A 13,778-nucleotide genomic window follows, 5' to 3' on the forward strand; every position below is an offset into this window, starting at 1 on the left:
TGGTGTGGGCGTGTATGGAGTGGGTGATCCACTCCCCCCTATTTTAATTTGGTCAATAGTATATTAAATAATAGAATGTCAATGTGTTAAATATCAATTAATGGAAATTGAAATAATTTGTTAATAAATTTCTATGTGTAGAAGAATAAGCTTGTCCAATGTTTAGTCATCTTTTTGAATCAAAGTTCCCTCCAGTAAGAAATAAGGCTAGAGAGATATCTAGATGAACACGTGAGAGGTGGGGGAGACAGGAACGGTGTGTGCGAACGACAGGAACGGTGGGAGGGGGAGACAGGAACGGTGTGTGGGGGAGACAGGAACGGTGTGTGGTGGGAGACAGGAACGGTATTTAGGGAAGACAGGAACAGTGTTTGTGGGAGACAGGAACGGTGTGTGTGTGGGAGACAGGAACGGTGTGTGTGGAAGAGACAGGAACAGTGTGTGATGGGGGGGAGACAGGAACGGTGTGTGGGGGAGACAGAGATCGTGTGTGGGGGGGAGGGGAACGGTGTGGAGGAGACAGGAACGGTGTGTGTTGGAGACAGGAACGGTTTGGGGGGAGACAGGAATGGTGTGTGGGAGGGAACGGAACGGTGTGTGGTGCGAGAGACAGGAACAGTTTGTGGGGGAAGACAGAAACGATGTGTGGGGGAGAAAGGAACGGTATGTTGAGAGACAGGAACGGTGTGGGGTGGGAGACAGGAACGGTGTGGGAGAGAGAGAGAGGAACGGTGTTGGGGCGAGACAGGAACAGTGTGTGGATGAGAGACTGGAACGGTGTGTGGATGAGTGACAGGAACGGTGTGTGGATTAGAGACAGGAACGGTGTGTGGTGTGGTAGGACAGGAACGGTGTGTGTGGGAGAGACAGGAACGGTGTGCGGTGGGAGAGAGGAACGGTGTGTTGGGGGAGACAGGAACGGTGTGTGGGGAAAGACAGGAACGGTGTGTGGGGGAGACAGGAACGGTGTGTGGGGGAGAAAGGAACGGTGTGTGGGGGAGACACGAACGGTGTGTGTGGGAGAGACAGGAACAGTGTGTGGGGGGAGACAGGAACGGTGTGTGGGGGAGAGAGGAACGGTGTGTGTGGGAGAGACAGGAACGGTGTGTGGGGGAGAGACAGGAACGGTGTTGGGGGGAGACAGGAACGGTGTATGTGGGGAGACAGGAACGGTGTGTGTTGGGGGAAGACAGGAACAGTGTGTGTGAGAGAGACAGGAACGGTGTTGGGGGAGACTGGAACGGTGTGTGGATGAGAGACAGGAACGGTGTGTGGAGGAGAGACAGGAATGGTGTGTGGATGAGAGACAGGAACGGTGTGTGGTGGAGACAGGAACGGTGTGTGGGGAAGAGACAGGAACGGTGTGTGGGGGAGAAAGGAACGGTGTGTGGTGGGGAAAGACAGGAACGGTGTGTGTGGGAGAGACAGGAACGGTGTGAGGGGGAGACAGGAACGGTGTATGTGGGGGAGACAGGAACAGTGTGTGGGGGAGACAAGAACGGTGTGTGTGGGGGAGACAGGAACGGTGTGTGGGGTTAGAGACACGAACGTTGAATTGTGGGGAAAGACAGGAACGGTGTGTGGGGGGACACAGGAACGGTGTGTGGGGTTGAGAGGAACGGTGTGTGTGGGAGAGACAGGAACGGTGTGTGGTGGGAAAAAGACAGGAACGGTGTGTGTGTGAGAGACAGAAACGGTGTGTGGTGGGGAAAGTCTGGAACGGTGTGTGTGGGAGAGACAGGAACTGTGTGTGGGGGAGACAGGAACGGTGTGTGTGGGGGAGACAGGAACGGAGTGTGTGAGAGACAGGAACGGTGTGTGTGGGGAAGACAGTAACAGTGTGTTGGGGAAGAGACAGGAACAGTGTATGGGTGAGACAAGGACAGTGTGTGGGGGAGACAGGAACGGTGTGTGGCGGGAGACAGGAACGGTGTGTGGGGGAAGAGACAGGAACGGTGTGTGGGGAAGACAGGAACTGTGTGTTGAGGAGACAGAAACTGTGTGTAGGGGAGACAGGAACGGTGTGTGGGGGAAGAGGCATGAACGGTGTTTGAGGGAGACAGGGACGGTGTCTGGGGAAGACAGGAACGGTGTGTGGGTGTAACAGTGCAAGTATTTTGCACTCTTTCATGTATAAATGTGAGTTGTAATTGTGGGTGGGTGTGTGTATGTATGCGTATGTGCGTGTTGGGGTGGTGCGAGATGGTATGAGGTGAGGTGTTGACTAGCTTCAATCCGCTGACATGGCATTACTTATCAAAGAGCCCGTTGTGGAGACTTGGGAGAATACACACTCCTGGCTCGGCCAGCGAGGTGTGTTGAGCAGTGAGAGTGGAACCTTTGCTAGGGAGAGCACATCCAACCAGCTCCTCCATCCGGGCGGGTAAATTAGCCATCACCCACCCTGTGGGTGAACTTGTTAGTGAGGTAAGAGTGTCAGTAATGCATTGTCTTAATTGGGTGTAGTAGTGTTGACTAGCTGGTGGAGTCTGAACCATTTAGCCATGTATGGTGTGGGCGTGTATGGAGTGGGTGATACCCCCCCCCCCTTTTTAATTTGGTCAATATTGCATTAAATAATAGAATGTCAAAGTGTTAAATATCAATTGATGGAAATTGAAATAATTTTTTAATAAATTTCTATGTGTAGAAGAATAAGCTTGTCCAATGTTTAGTCATCTTTTTGAATCAAAATTCCCTCCAGTAAGAAATAAGGCTAGAGAGATATCTAGATGAACACGTGAGCGGTAGGGGAGACAGGAACGGTGTGTGCGAACGACAGGAACGGTGGGAGGGGGAGACAGGAACGGTGTGTGGGGGAGACAGGAACGGTGTGTGGTGGGAGACAGGAACGGTATTTAGGGAAGACAGGAACGGTGTGAGGGAAGACAGGAACGGTGTTTGTGGGAGACAGGAACGGTGTGGAGGGTGACAGGAACGGTGTGTGTTGAAGAGACAGGAACAGTGTGTGGTGGGGGGAGACAGAGACGGTGTGTGGGGGTGGGGGGAGACAGGAACGGTGTGTGTGGGAGACAGGAACGGTTTGGGGGGGAGACAGAAACGGTGTGTACTCACCTAATTCTACTCACCTAATTGTGCTTGCGGGGGTTGAGCTTTGGCTCTTTGGTCCCGCCTCTCAACTGTCAATCAACTGGTGTACAGATTCCTGAGCCTACTGGGCTCTATCATATCTACATTTGAAACTGTGTATGGAGTCAGCCTCCTCCACATCACTGCCTAATGCATTCCATTTATTAACTACTCTGACACTGAAAAAATTCTTTCTAACGTCTCTGTGGCTTATCTGGGTACTAAGTTTCCACCTGTGTCCCCTTGTTCGTGTCCCACCCGTGCTGAATAGTTTGTCTTTGTCCACCCTGTCAATTCCCCTGAGAATTTTGTAGGTCGTTATCATGTCTCCCCTTACTCTTCTGTTTTCCAGGGATGTGAGGTTCAGCTCCTTTAGCCTTTCCTCGTTGCTCAATCCTCTCAGTTCTGGGACGAGCCTGGTGGCATACCGCTGAATCTTTTCTAACTTTGTCTTGTGCTTAACTAGGTATGGACTCCAGGCTGGAGCTGCATACTCCAGGATTGGTCTTACATAAGTGGTATACAGGGTTCTGAAAGATTCCTTACTCAAGTTTCTAAAGGCAGTTCTTATGTTGGCCAGTCTAGCATATACCGCTGATGATATTCTTTTGATGTGGGCCTCTGGGGACAGGTTCGGTGTGATATCAACCCCCAGATCCTTCTCTCTATTTGATTCTTGCAGGATTTTCCCTCCCAGATGATACCTTGTGCTCAGCCTCCTTCTCCCTTTGCCTAATTTCATCACCTTACACTTTCCTGAGTTGAACTTTAGCAGCCATTTTCTAGACCATTCCTCCAATTTATCCAGGTCATCCTATAGTCTCTGTCTATCTTCATCCGTCTTGATTCTTCTCATAATTTTTGCATCATCAGCAAACATTGAGAGGAATGAGTCTATACCCTCTGGAAGATTTTTCACATATATTAGAAACAGGATGGGTCCAAGTACTGAGCCCTGTGGGACTCCGCTGGTGATATCTCGCCACTCTGATGTCTCCCCCCTCACCGTTACTCGCTGTTTCCTGTTGCTTAAGTACTCCCTTATCCACTGGAGCACCTTCCCTTTTACTCATGCCTGTTGCTCCAACTTTTTTAACAGCCTTTTATGGGGTACTGTGTCAAAGGCTTTTTGGCAATCCAGGAAAATGCAGTCGGCCCACCCTTCTCTTTCCTGCCCAATTTTCGTTGCCCGGTCATAAAATTCTATTAAACCTGTGAGGCACGATTTACCATCTCTAAACCCATGTTTTTGGTGCGTTACAAAGTTATTTCCCTCCAGATGCTCTACGAGCCTTTGCCTCACAATCTTCTCCATCACCTTGCATGGTATACAAGTTAAGGAAACTGGCCTGTATTTCAGTGCCTCTTGCCTGTCACCCTTTTTGTATATTGGGACCACGTTAGCTGTCTTCCATCTTTCTGGTAAGTCTCCTGTTTCCAGTGACCTGTTATACACCATAGAGAGTGGCACACTTAGTGCTTCTGCACCTTCCTTTAGTATCCATGGTGAGATTCTGTCAGGCCCAACAGCCTTTGTCACATCCAGCTCCAGCAGACACCTTTTGACCTCATCACTGGTGAGGTTAAATTCCTCCAAGGTTGCTTGGTTTGCCGCCTCCTCATTTAGTGCAGGGGCTTCTCCTTGTTCTATTGTGAAGACCTCCTGGAATCTCTTAGGAGATCTTCACACACCTCCTTGTCATTCTCTGTGTATGTTCTCCCCTTTTCGCAGCTTCATCACTTGTTCCTTCGCTGCTGTTTTCCTCCTGATGTGGCTGTGGAGCAGCTTTGGTTGGGTCTTGGCTTTACTCGCGATGTCATTTTCAAACTGTCTCTCTGCTTCCCTCCTCACTCTGAGGTACTCATTTCTGGCCCTCTGGTATCTCTCCCTGCTCTCTGGTGTTCTGTTATTTCTGTAGTTTCTCCATGTTCTTTTACTCAGTTGCTTCGCTACCTTGCATTCCTGGTTGAACCATGGGTTTTTCTGTTGTTTTTCGTTTTTCTCCTTTTGGACGGGGATAAACCTGCCTGCAGCTTCCTGGCACTTCTGGGTGACAAAATCCATCATGACCTGCACATTCAGGTCTCTAAGTTCTGTTTCCCATGGTATTCCCCCGAGGAAGTTCCTCATCTTGCCATATTTTCCTCTTCGGTAATTCAGTCTTTTTCCCTCCGATCCCATCCTTGGATAAGTTATCCCTACCTCCACCAAGTACTCAAAGGTCAGTACACTGTAGTCACTCATTCCTATGGGGGCTTCAACTTTGACTTCCCTTATTTCTGACTCATTCAGGGAAATATCAAGTCGAGTCTAGCTGGTTCATCATTGCCTCTCACTCTTGTGGGTTCCTTGACATGCTGGCTCAGAAAATTCCTTCTTGCCACTTCCAAGAGTTTAGCTCTCCACGTATCTGCACCGACATGTGGGTCCCCATTCTCCCAGTCTATCTTTCCATGGTTGAAATCGCCCCTGATTAAGAGTCTTGAGCCATTCCTGCAGGCAACTGAAGCTGCTCTCTCTATTATATTAATGGTTGCCATGTTGTTCCTATCAAACTCCTGTCTAGGTCTTCTGTCATTTAGGGGAGGGTTGTAAATGACTGCCACTATTATCTTAGGTCCACCCATTGTTATAATTCCTGTTATGTAATCTCTGAACCCGTCACAGCACGGAATTTCCGTCTCATCAAAACTCCAGTCCTTCCTTATCAGCAGGGCTACTCCTCCACCTCCTCTCCCTTCCCTCTCTTTCCTTACTGTATAGTAGTCCTTTGGAAACACAGCATCTGTTATGACTCCTGACAATTTTGTTTCCGTTAGTCCTATTATATCAGGGTTTTCTTCTTGCGCCCTTTCTGCCAGTTCACTTACTTTATTGGTAATCCCATCAATGTTTGAGTACATTACCTTGAAGCTCACTTTCTTATATACATTTTCACCCTCACTCCCCACAAGTGTAGGAAGTTGTTCCATGGTCATTGCTACTTGGGAAGGCTCATCCTCCTGTGAGGTAGTTGCCAGGGGTTCAGGGGGAGGTGGAGTGGGGGATGGAGGGCTTAGGTCTTCCTCAGGCCTGCTTGGGGCAGGAAGAAATCCTGGGGGTGAGGGGGCAAGGATTGCTTGGGGAAAGGGCACGCCCTCCTGTGGTGTAGTTGACGGGTTTTTGGAGGGAGATGGAGAGGGGGATAGAGGCCTTTGGTCTTGCTCAGGCCTGCTTGGGGCAGGGAGAAGAACAGTGGCTGGGAAAGCAGGGGCTACTTGGGGTAAGGGGAGGGGGAGGATGTGGGTTTCATGATGGGCATTATGCAGGGGCAAGGAAGGGTTTGTGCTGGGGGATAGGGAGGGCCCTATTGGGTGGTAAGCTGGGGTGTTGCATTCTCCCCTGGGGTTCCTGGGTTACTGGATAGGGGTTCCCCACTCTCCTCTGGGAATGCTGGGTTGGAGGCTGAGGTTCCCTGGCTCCCTTCCCTCTCCTTGCGCCTTTTCCTTGCATCTGCTGCCCTTACTATTTCGTCTCTGGTCATGTCCCTCTGAACATATACCTCTTTGTAGATCCTTGCATACCTCAGTTTGCTCTTCTTTACTAGGAGAGAGAGACAGGGACGGTGTGTGGTGGAGGAAGATAGAAACGGTGTGTGTGGGAGAGACAGGAACGTTGTGTGGGGGGAGAAAGGAATGGTGTAAGGGGACACAGGAACGGTGTGTTGATGAGAGACAGGAACGCTGTGTGTGTGGGAGACCGGAACGGTGAGTGAGGGAGACAGGAATGGTGTGTGGGGAGACAGGAACGGTGTGGGGTGGGAGACAGGAACGGTGTAGGGGTGAGAGAAGAACGGTGTGGGGGGAGACAGGTACGGTGTGTGGAAGAGAGAGAAAGGAACGGTGAGTGGATGATAGACAGGAACAGTGTGTGGATGAGAGACAGGAACGGTGAGTGGGGGAGAGAGGAACGGTGTGTGTTAGAGAGACAGGAACGGTGTGTGTGTGGGGGGGGAGACAGGAACGGTGTGTGTGGGAGAGACAGGAACGGTGTGTGGTGGGGAAAGGCAGGAACGATGTGTGTGGGAGAGACAGGAACGGTGTGTGGGGGAGACAGGAACGGTGTATGTGGGGGAGACAGGAATGGTGTGGGGTGTTAGACAGGAACGGTGTGGGGGAGAGAAAGGAACGGTGTGTGGATGAGAGACAGGTACGAACGAACCCAACTCTACCGTCGAAGCGTGGAGCAGCGACATCAACGCCATCTGTGAGTCCGCTCCCGAAACCTCTACAACTTGGACGACGCCATTTATTAGTGACAGGACTATACCAGCCAGACTCGAGAGGTAGCTGGGGCTGACCTCTGGTGAGGTGGCGCCTAGAAAATCAGCGCATTTATTGAGCGAAAAGGTGTACGTTTATGCAGGGTCCGTAAGTGCTATTTCCTAGTGTCCCAGTGTACTGATGAAGTGTCTGTATTTACAGAGCCGACGTAGGGCTGCTGTGATACGAGGACAGTCTACCCAGGGCAGCCAAGGTCACTACACCAGTCTGCTTTCCGGAAGCAGTGAGCCGTCGCCGGAAGAGAACTGTGACGTGTTCTACTGTCTTCCTGTGGAGTGGCAGAGACGGGATTCGCCGTACCCGGGGCTGGCTAATAGAAGAGACGACTGACTAAGGTGCTGAAGAGGAGAGTAACCAGCGAGTTGCACGAAGCTCCTGCCTAGGGCCCGCTACCCTAGTATTTGCACGTGAAATGGCCCAGCAACGTGAAGCTGAAGGAATCTGCCAGCACCGGGCTGGACTGTGATTGTGGGCCTACACAAGGAAGCTCTTAGTGAGACTGGTTTGGCTGGCCCGTGGCCAGGGGTAGACTCATTGTTGCTTCCCGGTACCTGCTAAGGATCGTACTACGGATGAGGAAACACGACAGCTTACAAGACTGGATCGCCAGCATCGAAGAGCGCTTAGTGTTCCATGAGACACTTTTGTACATATTAGGTGTACTAATACTTTTGATAGGATTATTTACGAGGTGATGGAAAAAGTTATCATATGTAAAATATATCGACATTTTATGAAGTGTATTTTGTTTTACTTGCATTACCGAGCTCACTCCTTGAAAGCCACTACTTACTTGGGACCGGATACCAGAACTTTAGAACCACCCGAAAAGAACCCTGTTGCGACCCACTGTGGCCGTAACAGGGGGGGGGGCAGGAACGGTGTGTGGTGGGAGAGACAGGAACGGTGTGTGTGTTATGTGGGAGACAGGAACGATGAGTGGGGGAGACAGGAATGGTGTGTGGGGAGACAGGAACGGTGTGGTGGGAGAGAGGAATGGTGTGGGGGAGACAGGAACAATGTGTGGAAGAGAGACAGGAACGGTGTACGGATGAGAGACAGGAACGGTGTGTGGGGGGGGGGAGACAGGAACGGTGTGTGGGGGAGACAGAAACGGTGTGTGGGAGAGACAGGAACGGTGTGTGGGGGGAAAGAAGAACGGTGTTTGTGAGAGAGACAGGAACGGTGTGTGTGGGGGGAGAAAGGAACGGTGTTTGGGGGAGAGAGGAACGGTGTGCATGGGACAGACAGGAACGGTGTGTGGTGCGGGGAGACAAGGAACGGTGTGTGTGGGAGAGACAGGAACGGTGTGTAGTGGGGAAAGATAGGAACGGTGTGTGGGGAAGACAGGAAAGGTGTTAGAGGGAGACAGGAACGGTGTGTGGGGGGAAACAGGAACAGTGTGTGGATGAGTGACAGGAACGGTATGTGGATGAGAGACAGGAACGGTGTGTGGGTGAGAGACAAGAACGGTGTGTGGATGAGAGACAGGAACGGTGTGTAGGGGTAGAGAGAAACGGTGTGTGGGAGGGACAGGAACGGTGTGTGTGGGGGGGAGACAGGAACGGTGTGTGGGGGGAGACAGAAACGGTGTGTAGGCAGAGACAGGAACGGTGTGTGGGAGAGGGAGGAAGGGTGTGTGTGTGAGAGACAGGGACGGTGTGTGTAGGGTAGACAGGAACGGTTATTGGTGGAGAGAGGAACGGTGTGTGTAGGAGAGACAGGAACGGTGTGTGGTGCGGGGAGACAAGGAACGGTGTGTGTGGGAGAGACAGGAACGGTGTTTGGTGGGAGAGACAGGAATGGTGTGTGGTGGGGGGAGACAGGCACGGTGTGGGGGGAGAGAGAAACGGTGTGTGGATGAGAGACAGGAACGGTGTGTGTAAGGGAGACAGGAACGGTGTGTGGGGGAGAGACAGGAACGGTGTGTGGGGGAGACAGGAACGGTGTGTGTGGGAGACAGGAACGGTGTGTGCGGAGATAGGAACGGTGTGTGGGGAAGAGACAGGATCGGTGTGTGGGGGAGACAGAAACGGTGTGGGGGGAGACAGGAACGGTGTGTGGGGAAGACAGGAACGGTGTGTGAGGGTGACAGGAACGGTGTGTGGGGGGAGACAGGAACAGTGTGTGGATGAGTGACAGGAACGGTATGTGGATGAGAGACAGGAACGGTGTGTGGATGAGAGACAGGAACGGTGTGTGGGGGAGACTGAAACGGTGTGTGGGGGAGACAGGAACGGTGTGTGGGGAAAGAGAGAAACGGTGTGTGGGAGAGACAGGAACGGTGTGTGGTGGGGGGGAGACAAGAACGATGTGTGTGGGAGGGACAGGAACGGTGTGTGGTGGGGGAAGACAGGAACGGTGTGTGTGGAAGAGAGAGGAACAATGTAGGGGGTAGACAGGAACGGTGTATGTGGGAGAGACAAGGACGGTGTGTGTGGGGGGGGGGAGACAGGAACGGTGTGTGGGGGAGAGATAGGAACGGTGTGCGGGGGAGATACAGGAACGATGTGTGTGGAGAAAGGAACGGTATGGGGTGGGAGACAGGAACGGTGTGTGGGGGGGAGACAGGAATTGTGTGTGAGGGAGGAGACAGGAACGGTGTATGTGGGGGAAACAGGAACGATGTGGGGGGAGAGACAGGAACGGTGTGTGGGGGGAGAGACAGGAACGGTGTGTGGGGAAGACAGGAACGGTGTGTGTGGGGGGGGGGGACAGGAACGATGTGTGGCGGAGACAGGAACGGTGTGTGGGGGAGACAGGAATGGTGTGTGGGAGGGAGACAGGAACGGTGTGTGGGGGGGAGACAGGAACGGTCTGTAGGGGGAGACAAAAAAACGATGTGTGGCGGAGACAGGAACGGTGTGTGGGGGAGAGAGGAACGGCGTGAGTGGGAGAGACAGGAATGGTGTATGGGGGGGAGACAGGAACGGTGTGTGGGGGGAGACAGGAACGGTGTGTGGGGGGGGGGGAGACAGGAACGGTGTGTGGTGGGAGACAAAAAAAAAACGGGGTGTGGGGGAGACAGTAACGGTGTGTGGGGGGAAGAGACAGGAACGGTGAGTAGGGAGAGACAGGAACGTTGTGTGAGGAAGAGAGGAACGGTGTGTGGGAAAGACAGTAACGGTGTGTGATGGGGAAAGACAGGAACGGTGTGTGTGGGAGAGACAGGAACGGTGTGTGGTGGGGAAAGACTAGAACGGTGTGTGTGGGAGAAACAGGAACGGTGTATGTGGGAGAGACAGGAACGGTGTGTGGTGGGGAAAGACTAGAACGGTGTGTGTGGGAGAGACAGGAACGGTGTGTAGGGGAGACAGGAACGGTGTGTGGTGGGGGAAGACAGGAACGGTGTGTGTGTGGAAGAGACAGGAACGGTGTGTGGTGGGGGAAGACAGGAACGGTGTGTAGGGGAGAGAGGAACGGTGTGTGGGGAAGACAGGAACGGTGTGTGGGGTAGAGAGGAACAGTGTGTGTGAGAGAGACAGGAACGGTGTGCGGGGAAGACAGGAACGGTGTGTGGGGGAGAGAGGAACGGTGTGTGTGAGAGAGACAGGAACGGTATGTGGGGGAGAGACAGGAACGGTGTGTGGAGGAAGAGACAGGAACGGTGTGTATGTGAGAGACAGGAACGGTGTTGGTGGAGATAGGAACGGTATATGTGGGGGAGACAGGAACGGTGTGTAGGGTGAGACAGGAACGGTGTGGGGGGCGGAGACAGGAACGGTGTGGGGGGGGGGTGGGAGACAGGAACGGTGTGTGGGGGGAAGACAGGAACGGTGTTTGTGAGGGACACAGGAACGGTGTTTGTGAGGGACACAGGAACGGTGTGTGAGGGAGACAGGAACGGTGTGTGGGGGGATCTTTACCTTCACAAGCATTGTTTTCTAGTGTAGATGTGCTCCTTGACCTTCATATCTCGGCCTCAAGTCTCCAGTGATAAATCACCACACTGACTGGTTACTGTGGTGTTTTCTTTACCGCCACATTATTCGCCCGTCAGTCACGCAGAGAACGATAACCTCAACCATTCTGCTGCTTGTTTAGACCCTTTAGTTATACCCCCCCCCCGTCCTGGCCAATATTATTCGTGAGCAAAGGCACATTACGAGTCATAATGACATATTTCTCAACTATACGGTACTCCACACTGCCCGAATATTGCAATATTAGTAACATTTTCACAACACAAAATTTCCCTGGAAGTTTTCCAATAGGGCAAGAACTCGTGGGCGGTGTTGCGTGTCGTGCACACCTGCAGGGCGCTGGCCTGGCCACGACCAGCTTGCACCCTGCCAGTGACCTCCAGCACGCAGTATAGGAGTGAACCCAAACTTGGCAGCCCCAGCCGCTGCGTATCTCCCCATAGCAACACCGCCCAATACTCTCAACGATGCTAGTTCTACTCTGAAAGTTTTACTCTGAAAGTTCTACTCTGAAAGTACTACTCTGAAAGTACTACTCTGAAATTTCTACTCTGAAAGTTCTACTCAAAAAATTGTTTGGTGCCTTCTTTTGATAATTACTTACTCTGAAAGTTCTCCTCTGAAAGAAATGTGTTTACTGGATATGTTAACTCTGATAACAAATTCTCTCTCTCACCATTTTCACAGACACGAATATTATTTGGAGTTCATAGCTTGGGTTTTATAAGGGATGAGTTGTGTAGCTTGAGTCTGCATCATGTAAATATTACACTATTATGACAGTGGTTGCCAACCTCTCCTGGACAATCCCACTCCTGCCATAAATTATAAATCATAAATTTTATTCACAAATTTAAGATTCCTCGTAACTTGGTGTTTGTCTGTATATTCACGCATGTTTACTTTGTTAGTGAAGTATGTTTTAATGATTTTTATTAGTGAATAAAAATACTCAGATAATGTTTTAAAAATTTATGATTTGGAAAATAATTACAAAATATATTATAAGAAAAGGCTTCCTTTTCTAAAGATAAAGACTTGCATGGGAGTCATTATAACGAGGTGTCCCGCAACGGTGTGAGGAGCCAACCCGTTCTCGCAAATTTAATAAGTCAATATTGACTTATTAGTTGCGTGCATAGGTGACATACTAAACATAATAGTTTCCCTTGAAAAGCTTCATAGAAAACACTGACCTTACCTAACCTACTTTGTATGTTAAAATAAGCATCTTATAGCTTCGTAATTACAATTGTTACTTAACCTATTATAGGTATAGGTTAGGTAATAATTGTAATTACGAAGCAATAAGATGCTTATCTTAACATACTAAGTAGGTTAGGTAAGGTCGGTGTTTTCTATGAAGCTTTTCAAGGGAAACTATTATGTTAAGTATGTCACCTATGCATATATTTAATAAGTCAATATTGACTTATTAAATTTGCGTGAACGGGTTGGAGGAGTGTGTGTATGAGAATTCCGCAGTTGTGGGGCGCCTGCTGCACGGCTCATCTTACCTCACACACAACAAACATGAAAATCGTTTAGAGTTTTTGACTTGATTGACAGAAGGAAAGAAAGTTCCACTCTCAGATATGTTAGAGCAAGGTTAATTACCACACGAATACCGCCTCTAACAACCCCGGGGTAAGTGGCTCACATTCACAACCACAACTGTGCCACTCTCCACGGCTGGGTCGCCTCATAATAACTTACTTAAACTAAAACTTTCACATTGGAATTGTAATTCATCTTTCGCTGAAGTGTTGCGTTTGGACGCCACCAAAAGTTTCCTACAGCTATGTGCTGACGTCAGCTATTTTGCATTTAATTATATCCCTTTGTGTATGTGGATAGGCAGGCTGGAGGGTTACTTCATGGATAGGCATGTTGGAGGGTTACTTAGAGGATAGGCAGGTTGGAGGGTTACCTAGTGGATATGCAGGCTGGAGGGTTGCTCAGTGGATAGGCAGGTTGGATGGTTACTTAGTGGATAGGCAGGTTGGAGGGTTACTTAGTGGATAGGCTGGCTGGAGGGTTACTTAGTGGATAGGCAGGCTGGAGGGTTGAACATTGGATAGGTAGGTTGGAGGGTTACTTAGTGGATAGGCAGGGTGGAGGGTTGCTCAGTGGATAGGCAGGTTGGAGGGTTACTTAGTGGATAGGCTGGCTGGAGGGATACCTAGTGGATAGGCAGGTTGGAGGGTTGCTCAGTGGATAGGCAAGCTGGAGGGTTACTTAGCGGTTAGGCAGGCTGGAAGGTTACTTAGTGAATAGGCAGGCTGGAAGGTTACTCAGTGGATAGGCAGGCTGGAGGGTTACTTAGCGGATAGGCAGGCTGGAAGGTTACTTAGTGAATAGGCAGGCTGGAGGGTTACTCAGTGAACAGGCAGGCGGGAGGGTTACTCAGTGGATAGGCAGGCTGGAGGGTTGCTCAGTGGA

At 50.8% G+C, this 13,778-nt stretch overlaps 1 protein-coding gene and 1 long non-coding RNA gene across 2 annotated transcripts in view; one reads left to right on the forward strand and one right to left on the reverse strand.

Moving 5' to 3' along the window:
* LOC138357550 (murinoglobulin-1-like) overlaps positions 1-13,778 on the reverse strand; it is a 130,670-nt gene that overhangs the window by 82,267 nt on the left and 34,625 nt on the right. The window lies entirely within an intron of this gene.
* LOC138357665 (uncharacterized) lies at positions 2,296-8,154 on the forward strand. Its single transcript, XR_011225095.1, has 2 exons — positions 2,296-2,427; positions 7,555-8,154. It is a non-coding gene; the product is annotated as an uncharacterized lncRNA (long non-coding RNA).

Source organism: Procambarus clarkii, chromosome 79, assembly GCF_040958095.1.
Source record: "Procambarus clarkii isolate CNS0578487 chromosome 79, FALCON_Pclarkii_2.0, whole genome shotgun sequence".
In the NCBI taxonomy this organism is placed as follows: domain Eukaryota; kingdom Metazoa; phylum Arthropoda; class Malacostraca; order Decapoda; family Cambaridae; genus Procambarus; species Procambarus clarkii.